The sequence below is a fragment of the Lissotriton vulgaris genome, chromosome 3_2 (genome assembly GCF_964263255.1).
Source record: "Lissotriton vulgaris chromosome 3_2, aLisVul1.2, whole genome shotgun sequence".
Taxonomy (NCBI): domain Eukaryota; kingdom Metazoa; phylum Chordata; class Amphibia; order Caudata; family Salamandridae; genus Lissotriton; species Lissotriton vulgaris.
Genome location: NC_141690.1, coordinates 108,292,347 through 108,300,680, shown reverse-complemented (window position 1 = coordinate 108,300,680; position 8,334 = coordinate 108,292,347).

The following is an 8,334-nucleotide window of genomic DNA, read 5'->3' as shown; positions in this document are numbered from 1 at the left end:
AAATTTGACAGGTGCCACCTGACAGCAGTGCACATCATCCCTACAGTAAGTTTCCAGTTTGCAGATGACAGTGATGTATTTATTTTGTGCTGCCTGCACTGCATCTGTTTGTGTGAGGATGGCTTACATTTTGGGTGCCCTTCCCTTAAAGTTTCTTTATAAAACAGACTTACTCAGCTGAGTTTTACCTGTTTGTGACAGAGGCATGCACTGTTGCTTCTCATGTTGTACCTGCTTGTGTATGAAACTCCATTCTGTTCTATACCTGTGGTGTGAGAAAGATTTGCAATGCTCCTTTCCTTGTGGTGTGGTAAACAGTCTTACATCCATGTTTGTACCTGTTGATAATGGAGACTTCCCATGCTATATCTGTTTTCTGTGTTCTGGTGTGAACACCTACTGGTGGGACGGGAATGTCCTCAGCATGGTGCACTGTCTTGTTCCCTTACCCCATCTGCCTGATTGCGTGTTTTAGGTATCTTGTTTTTTGTTTTTGGGCTGTAGCCTCACCATAATATACTGTGTGCTGAGAGGCCTAGGCCTGTGGCGAAGGTGCTGGACCTGTCCTGTGACTTGAAAGGGTACACCAAGTGTGACCTCATTGCACTGACAGTGGGCTGCTTTCCCTGTCATGGGTTCAGTACATACAATGATGGTGGTGATGGAGCGGTAATTTCTTCTGGTAATTTCTCAATGCAAAACCCTCATGCTACCTCTAATTTACCGCTCAAAAGGTGTTGGGCCCTTCACACCATGTATTACCTTCAGGAGACTTTAATAATCATGAACAGTCAAAAATGCAATTATTATTTTAAGCCAATAAAGAGAGTTGTTGAGTATTTAAAGGGTTTTATTTTCTAGTCAAAAGTTAATTTTTCTCTGACCCTTTATTCATTAGTAAAATATCAATCAGGTTACAGAATTTGGAAAACAGAAAAAATAGCATTAATACAGAACATTTTACAGTCTGCATATAACCATTACATATAGGATAGAAAATGTGGCGCAAAATGTCATTAAAAATTCTTAAGGAGTTTCTAAGAAAAATAGTCTTGCAAGGCTAATCAAAAATCAAATAGTTTGCAAAAAAATCTCCCATAAAGAGAAATAAATGCATAAGACAAATAAATCATTTCAGACCTAATTAATTAGTAAAGCATAACTGAAAGTTTAGCATCTAATTCTATTTAATCAGCTGTTCTTCTGCATCTGTCTGTGTCTAAAGAGCAAGCAGGGAGGGAGACAGCCCGCCCTTCATGAGACCTCAAAGGAATGTGGCCAAGATATGACGTGGAAGCAAGAAACCCTCCCCCTGATACTCCTCGGACGCAAACCCTCAGCAATCTCCCGGGACGTTTCTCGTACCTAACCCATAGAAGCCTAAGCCAAAATGAGCAAGAAGCCAGCTGAGCTGAAAAAAAAAAGCCAGCCCCTGTCAGTTTTTATACACAAAATTTTGGCAGACTACACAAAATGTTGCATTTCAGGAAAACCTGTATGTTGATTGGTTAGTCATGGTGGCATGAGTTCTCATCACCCTGACGCATTCTAAAAACCTGACCATGCCAGTTTTTTAACAAATGAAGCATACATAATAAATACATTTTATAAGTTTGCAACAATTGCTAGGGAAAATTTTCAATAGTCTTCCTTCCTGCCAAAGCGCAGTCAGATGGACACTTTTAACTAACACTGGTACATTTAGCAGAATCACAAGGATGTACCTTTCAAGGTGTTCTTGACTTCTTGGCATGAGGAAAGCTGCCACAGTCTGCGCATGCTCCCTTCTCATTCAAAGCAAGTCATAGCTTTTGATGGTTTCACAGGCAGCCATTTAATGGTAGGCCCCAAAATAAAATAAACACAAAGATAATATTAGTTTCATGTAAATCAGCACATTATGTTTCCAAACTCCATTATTTATGGACAACATGTAAAATAAATGTGCAATGTGCAACAAAGTAAAAGAGGTGTTATTAACTGAAAATATTTATCAAAATATGCAACAAGTCAAAGTCTTTTAAGACAGGAATAGTGGATTTAGATTACATGGGATGCGCTGGGAAGAGAGAAACACATTCTATTAATCTTCAAAGCTAAAAAGGCCACTTTTCTCTACATTGCAAAAACACATGTTAATTCAGCAGAAGCATTTCAGACTAAATAGGCCTCACTCATGTTTTTTTTTATGTGCCATGTTTTTAACTTGCACCAAAATGTGCGTGGCAATTTAAATGCAGTCTGTCTGAAGCACAAAAATAAAACAATGCCTGACTGCAGAGGAAATCTGCTCCATCAATCCACCCTTCTGATAATTCAAATCATAATAAAATGATTTATAATTAATCACACATTTCATTTTCAAAAGTGACTTTTTTTTTTTTTTTTTTTTTAATTGCAAAAGCTGAGCATATAACAATTTTACATCTATTTCTAAGGCAAACACAAGTCTATCTGTAATCAGATCATATATAGCCAAGCTCAAATGTTTTAGTGCAGAGTTCTGTAAGTAGCTTCTTGAAACAGTTAGTCTTCTTTAAAATAAGTAACTAAAATAATAAAAAAAAGGAATTCAACAGGACAGTTTCATCATTTCTTCGCTCTTTGTCATCAGCTTGCCATCAGAATGGCTCATTGGCATTCTGTACCTTTTTCAATGCAAATTAGACTACTTAGGTGCTGAGAAACTCGGACAGAGCACCATCAATCCTTGGCACTTTTTCAATCAATGCCTTTCACTCTTATCTTCACTTTGATCAGATTCAGATGATTCACCACTTCATCTCTCAGACCAAAGCCGTTGCACCATCCATTATGCAGATCTTGTGTAGCAGCTGCAATCTGGTGAGAAACTGCACACTGTACATCAACCTGACCTACACAGCAATGGCTAGTGTTCTCCTCAGTGTTTTCCACAAGTGCATTTGCATATGCATTTTCAAGCCACTTTGGTGTTGGTGAGACACCGTCTTTTGCAAAAGGTAACTCAGTGCTGCCATTGTGTTGCTTTGTTATGCTTGACATTTCAGGCAGATAGCTGCAATCCATTCCTTGTCCAATCTGTTGTTCTGCACTCATTATCTTTGAGACCACATTATAATCTGATTTCAGAGAAACTGGCAATCTATACCTGGGCATCAGTCTTTGCAATAACACTTTTGCCACTTTGCAATTGTCACTTTTCCCAAAAACAGTTCTGATACAACCCTGTTGTGCTGCTTCAAAAACATTTTCTTGAGCCTCTTTTAATTCACCTGTGAAGATTCCATAGAATGTACATGCTAACAGAACACAAATGTGTGCAACTGAATTAGCATTTCTCTCTCCCATGACAACAGTGACTCTCATTTGAGCAGATATACTGCATGTTATGGTAAGGGCAATCAATTTCGAATTTTGGACTGGGGCAACTACTAAAAGCCATGAAGCTTTGACAACATAATGTATAAGGAGCACAGCATGTGCTGCTTTTAATGTGTCACCTTTCAAACATGGGCCATCTACAAAATGGACATTGTTGGGCTGACTCAGACGTTCATCATTAAAGTCTGATTTTGGCTTTATGCATATTTTCATGATATTTAGACACTCATATTCATTATCATCACAAACCAAATCATTTGCTGACATTTTTGTGAAGTTAGGGTCAAAGGTCATTGGGCAATACATCACAGACCTTTGAACACAGTCATCTTTTTGAATAGGCATTGAGAGAGTGCAGCCCTCCCTCTCACTGCAAATTGGTATATTTTCTTTTAAATAAACTTTCATTCCTAGTGCTGGGGCGCAACATTCTTTCTCTTTCAACTCTAGGAATGCTTTTGTGCAATTGTTGTCCAATGGAAGCGGATCAGACACACCTTTGTGTGTCAGCCTCAGTAAAGGCTTAGCCACTAGGGAAAGGTTTAGTAACCACTCTCTACAGCAGCTAACCATTCCCAAAAATGTCCTGACTTCTTTCTGAATTTGAGGTGGATTCATCTTGGAAATTATTTCCACCTTCTCTGGTGACACCTTTCTACCTCCCTTTCCAATTTTGTGTCCCAGATATTCATCTGCTTTTTGACAGTACTCCTGACTATTTTCATGCATTGGCACTGTTACATGGACTTTGCAAAAATCAATAAAAGTAAGCCATTCTTCAGCACATGCAATGTAAAAAAATATATTGGCTGGATTCGGTACCACAGGACAACATGGAAAAAATATGCTTTTAATCTCCTGCACTATTCTGTTCTTTTCATTTATTTTCTGTGAACCTGTGATCAGAAAGTTACACAAACTTCCAATCAAGTCCATCAAAAATCCTTTTATTGGTAAAATTCCTGCAACTGATGGTGTTCCTGAATGCATGTCATTTGGTTCTAATTTTAATAAGACATGTTCTGCACATTTTATTAATCTGGCATCCTTCTCTGTGAACTCTCTTATTTCTGTGTTTATTCTTTTTTCAAAATCAGAAGGTAATTTTTCAACTGTCTTTTCTGAAAATAATGCTACAGCTGTTTCTTGTTGGGCCATTTTAAAATGTACATCCTCATCAGGAATCTGAAAAATAACATTATCTGGTGTACAGTGATTTGTGCTGCTTAATTTGCAAAACAATTGTTTTTCTGCTAGGCCTGAATCACAGACAACAGTTTTGCAATCTTCCTCAAATGGGCCTAATTTTGGTTCAAATTCTTCTAAAACTGGGTTTGTAATTTCTTTGTTTAAAACTCCTGCATTTAAATCTGGACTTTCCACTGCCTTCACAAAGCACTTGGTAAATTCTGAATTGTGAGGGTTAAAACTCTCATTTTCAAACACAGCAACCTGTTGGACTGGGTTCTGATTTTGTCTCTGGAAATAATTCACATTTGCTCTGGACATCTTATTTAAATTAATTTTAGCATTTTCCATATTTTGTGGGACCATCTTTGCTTGGAAAATTCCTGCCATAGGTACCTGTTTCTGAACTGACATTTGCATTTGCTTAGCTGGTATATTTTGCATCTGCATTTCTCCATGTTTTTGTGCATCATGTTTAAATTTATATTTCTTCTTCCAATGCTCAAATCTGCTATAAAGATGGCAAAAGGACACATTTTCCAGCAGTACAACATCCATACCTGAATTTGCACAAACCAAAACACCTTTATTTCCATTCTGTGTTCTTTTAATCTGTACCCAATCAACACCCTTTGCTGGCACTCCACCCTTCATGAAAATAATCACTGCTTTATTTTCCTCCATAACAACAGAAAATGATGGTGCATTCATGCAAACCCTTTTCATTGTCTCTTCACCTGGCCTCTGCAAAACTTTAGATTCAAACCACAATTCAGTCTGCATGACAATGTAAAAGAACATTTCCAAATTAATGCACAGCTCTTTTAAAATCTCAACAAAGCCATCAACTTGTGGGTACCCCAGCATAAATGTGTCTCTCAATTGTGGGATTGTGTTCAGAAATGCTGCAAGTTCACTTTTATTCTGTGGCATATGAAAATGCACTTCTCCCACCATTTCTCTCAATGAGTAAGCAAAAGCTTCTCCCTCATTCTGCTTATTATTTTTCTCAACTAAATCTGGTGGCTTCTTTTCCTTATCCAGTTGCCTAGCTAGGTATGGTGGTTTCTTTTTCTTCTCATGTTTTCGTGCCCATTTGTCTCCTAATTTCTCAAACCCATTGCATTTAAAAACATACTTTATTTCTGCAATGTGCAAATGCATTCCTGAAGAACATATTTTCTCATTTGCTTCATCATCCATATGTACCCTAAAACTTTTCTGAGATGGAAAACTTCCTGAAACATCAGTTTCATATTTTTGAGCCAAATCTGCCAGGCCATTATGTGTAGTTAATGCACATGCAACTGTTTCCTTACTCAGGGAAATTAATTCTTTTTCCTGACACTTGTTCACATTTTCATTATTTAAACAGCATGGACTGTTATTTTTTCCATGTTCTAGTGCTGAATTTAAAACACTACGCTGTTTCTCTTTTCCAGGGCCTGTGTTAATATGTTCTCCCATGTTTTCTATCTTTTTAATCACTGCTGCTTCCTCTAAGCAGGTTTGAAAAATAACATTTTCAATTACATTTATTTTATTCTGAGCTGTAGATGTTGTAAAGGCCATTTTTCCCTCACCCTTCAGTGCTTGGGGTAATTTCTGTTCAATAATCTGTGTATTCTGAGTTTCTGAAATAAACTCTGCCATAATCACTCCTTCTGCAGTGCTTTGAACCTTTTCAGTAGGGACCATATTAATTGGGACAGTCATAATTTTTCTATGCATTATCTGTGCATCTGCAGTTAGCAATTCTTGGACTGAATCAGGCACATTTGAAGCAGTAACACCTGGAGGTATCACTGTCAGTGCTGAATCAACAGGTAATGGGTCAATATAAAATGTTTGCACAGTTTTCTCAATCTGTGTTTTTCTCTGTTCAACAGAAGCAGTAGCCACTGTAGTGCTTACTAGTACACTATTTTCAGTATTTTTAATGGGAACCACATAAAGTGGTGGACACTCAGTTAACAATGCATCCATTATTTCATCACCTGAATCATTATTTATTTGAAGCTCTTTAACATCATTAATTCTCTTCTCCTGTATCTGGTGCTTTACCTTTTTATCCTCACTTGCTTTCTCCCTTGCTGCTTTTTCCCACATGCTTAAGGCCTCAAATTGTGCAGCTTTAGATGGTGTCTTTATTTCACATAACACTTCCCTTAATTTTTCAATAATTTGCAATTCAAAAGTACCATTTTTTGGAAACCTCAAAGCACCCTCTTTTTCAGTAATCTTGCACCATTGGTGAACCCACATACATGTATTTTGTCCCAAATTGGTAGACATAAAATGCACAGGTGTTCCCTCAGGAGCATCATCAATAAAAAACGAATTTTTCACTTTACCTCCTAACAGCTTCTTTAAGCCTTCAAACAATTTCATTTTTGCAATAGTTCAATGCAATTTCTTTTTTCCAAAGCTGTCAGTCTTAATTTTTGTCAGTTTTACTCCTACTACTGACCCTCCACAAAACCTTACTGCAATATTTTCTTAATCAATAAATCTGTTAGTAACAACATAAATACATTCGCTACTCTGTCTGTTGTGCTAAATAAAGGATAGATTTATATTCACTGCGAGTAACACATTCCGCTTACCCTTCACAAAGTAAGACCTTCTGTTTACTCTTCAAATACTACAGGTAAATCCCTTCCGCTTACCTGTCACACAAGCTCAGAAGAACCTGCTACTCCTTTGGACTTATCCTTCAGGATATATCTTAGTCCAAAGTTTCACCAGCGAACCCTTTTGCTGTCAATCAAGCTCAGAAGAACCTGCTACTCCTTTAGTGTGACCCTTTCTAGGTGATATCAGACCAAAGTTTCACCAGCGAACTCTTTGCTACAATCACTCACACAGAAAATAGTCCCTAATTTAACACTGCCAGCCCTACCTAGCTTCTCAGTGCTATTCCAACAGACGAGTAACCTCAGTGCAGTGTGGCTTCCATTTACCACCCGCTATTCCTTCCCGGGATTCCACAGGCGTGCATACCTGCGTGTTCCAGACAACACAGAACAAGACACTAACTTAACATGAAGAGTTAAAACATGTAATCAATAACCAAAAAAGTATGTCCTATGAAATTACCAATATAATCAATAACACCATCAATTCAAAATGAGCAAAATGTCACCAACAGTAAAAACCCTTACTATTTTCAACGCTTTAAAAAAACATACATGTATGCTAGCATATTAACAACATTTCACAACCCTATTGATACTCACACCACTTCTTGCATCACCTGCCAGTACTGCTTTGCCAATCTTCAGGTTCTGAGCATTGGAGTCAGGAATCAGGAGTTGGACATTTATCTAACTTGGGCAATTATTTTATTTCCCTACTTAAGGTCAATGATCCATTAGTTGAGTAGTTGATGGTGAAATCAATAATCATTAATCACCAAACTAATCAATAATAACCATCCTCTGATTACCAAAAACTGATGGAGCGGTAATTTCTTCTGGTAATTTCTCAATGCAAAACCCTCATGCTACCTCTAATTTACCGCTCAAAAGGTGTTGGGCCCTTCACACCATGTATTACCTTCAGGAGACTTTAATAATCATGAACAGTCAAAAATGCAATTATTATTTTAAGCCAATAAAGAGAGTTGTTGAGTATTTAAAGGGTTTTATTTTCTAGTCAAAAGTTAATTTTTCTCTGACCCTTTATTCATTAGTAAAATATCAATCAGGTTACAGAATTTGGAAAACAGAAAAAATAGCATTAATACAGAACATTTTACAGTCTGCATATAACCATTACATA